Source organism: Penaeus japonicus, unplaced genomic scaffold, assembly GCF_977035675.1.
Source record: "Penaeus japonicus unplaced genomic scaffold, GWHDUDI00000001_assembly GWHDUDI00000020, whole genome shotgun sequence".
Taxonomy (NCBI): domain Eukaryota; kingdom Metazoa; phylum Arthropoda; class Malacostraca; order Decapoda; family Penaeidae; genus Penaeus; species Penaeus japonicus.
In genome coordinates this window covers 19,572,197-19,574,696 of record NW_028234422.1, presented here as the reverse complement: position 1 = coordinate 19,574,696, position 2,500 = coordinate 19,572,197, and the positions used below count along the sequence as shown (strand labels likewise).

At 36.0% G+C, this 2,500-nt stretch overlaps 1 protein-coding gene across 1 annotated transcript in view; it reads left to right on the top strand.

The window, feature by feature from the left end:
* Positions 1–557, top strand: part of LOC122265208 (putative acetylcholine receptor chaperone) — a 14,646-nt gene extending 14,089 nt beyond the window's left edge. Inside the window, exon 4 of the mRNA XM_043034385.2 lies at positions 1–557. This exon is cut by the window's left edge and continues 728 nt beyond it. The gene's annotated coding sequence lies outside the window, so the exon portion shown is untranslated.
* Positions 558–2,500: the final 1,943 nt, after the last annotated feature.

The window sequence follows — 2,500 nt, the reverse complement described above, 5'->3', positions numbered from 1 at the left end:
AATTCAGATAACAGTAATATTTAATCAAGCATTTCAATAATACGAATATACGTTTCTTGTTATATAGAAATGGAATATACCGCAATCCTCTATTAAGATTTTCGAAATATATTTAAGATATGTTGATACTAAATACTTTACCACTTTTATATGCCATCACGAATAAAGAGAAAGCGAAAAATGTCAACATATATTCTAGAAAGTACATTTAAAATATGTAACTTCACTACTTAAGAGTTTTACTCTTAAATATTTTGATGTGTCATCTTTTGTAAGAATCCCCCAAAGCCAATGATTTTTGCAGACACGCACATACACACAGTCACTCTCACACTTACACTCACATTCACACTCATACTCATACTAACACACACTCACACTTACGCACACGCACACGCACACGCACACGCACACACTCACACTCACACTCACACTCACACTCACACTCACACTCACACACTCACACACACACACACACACACACACACACACACACACACACACACACACACACACACACACACACACACACACACACACACACACACACACACACACATGCATATACATATATACATACATGCATACATTTACTGTTTACTAATAACGCTATACATGTTCAGAAGAAATCACATTATAAGATGGACTCACATCCATGATATTTTAGTATTCTGTGACACCGTGATGATATCATTACAGTAGTTCATACTTTGCCCCTGTGTAGTCTATCTGGATACTAGAAGAAGAAAAAAACATATGAAATGATAATGATAACAATATCAATATGTACATTACCATCACTTGATCAGTTTTATATATTCGTTGTCTCGTTTCGGATAAATGGTATCAGGGCGGGGGATTAGCTACAAGACGTCGTATGGTGTTGTACGATTTTGTTTATACACTGAAAATATTTGCATTTTTATGGTCATTAATTTCCATCCCTCACAATGTTCACATGACACTGCACAAAACTGTTCACAATTGAGGGAGGGTTTGTGAGGGAAAGTGTAATTGACAAGATTTTTTTTTCTTTTGATTTGCCGATTCGTAAGAGACAACACAAAACAAGACAAAAGGGCAGTCAACAAATACCTGATTCATTATTTATTATTACCCCGTGAATTAAGAAGACCGACTTTACTGGAATTTATAAAATCCTTATCTTAATAATATGAGAGATTTAGTGCAACATATATTCCAAATATTAATGTACATTGAAAGAAGTTACCTGATACGATCTAGTCTTCAGCTATGAAAGCTACTAAAGATATTAAATCATTTCCGTGACACTGTAACTTGCTCATATCACCAACTTTGTAGTTTATGTGATGGTATTGTGCATATGTTCCAGACAGATAGCTAGTGTATTTTCAAAGTATAATGGCCACATTTTTATCAATGTTGGCTGAAGGCTCACTTAACACTGTGTCTGTGGCAGTTCCGTTGCAGTATGTGTGGATGCTGCTCAAGGCTCAGCCGAGTGGAGATTGGTGGAGGCTGAGGAACCTTTCTTGGCTGGCCGTGAATTATTTCCTTTGTTATGGGTCTTGGGACTCTTTGTCATTTGTAAAGCTCACAATTCAGACTTTTATATCCTGTACACTTTTAACCCCTACGCCCCTCTGCCCTAGTGCCCTCCCCACAAATTAAAATTGTGTGCCTCATTCACTCCCCACAATTTTCTGTCATAATTGTTGTATTTAAATGTGTTTGCACTTTCAGTAGTAGATACTCTGTAGGACTTTCTGTGGACTGTACATACTATGCTATATTATTATACTAAAGGGTGTTGCATATTGGGCCATTTCTTGTGTTTAGTTAGGGAGAATGTGCATTTATATTCTGTGAGTATAAAAGTACACACGTTGCTATGGCATTTGAAGCTTGGTCGTGTGAATAGCAGACTTAGGGAGTTTGGGAGCCTAATTGTTGACGAAGAAATCCTACTAGTGTTAATTACAGATCATTTCCCCCACTTCAAAGTTCACGATTCGAAGCTGGCGTTTCAGAATCATTCAGAAAGGTCTCCAAACAGTGAGTAAAACAGTTTGAATAAATCCTTTACAGAATTAATTATTTCGTTGAGATAACAAAATAATTAATAAGAAATTACAACAACCAATGTAATGTGACACTAAGATTGGGAAAGATATGACTGTATTATTGATTTTCCCTTGTAAATTCAACAGACTTTACAGACTCGACATGGAAATTTGGCTTCGTGTGAAAACCCCTTAAGCTTTGTTGAATTTAGCTTTAGGCACTATAGGTTTCAGATAACTTTGTAAATGAAATACCTTCCTGAATGCAACTATAGCTATCATGCTTTATGTATCATATAAGGTAGTAATTTAATGCGGATAAGTTTATAAAGCCATATGCATTCGTAAACAGTATAAAGCCTATTGTTGATGGAGGCTGTAAACACATCAGGCAGAGTATACCACCTTAATTGTTAGCCACTGTAAATCTGGTTGAATTTGCAGTAATGCTAGAT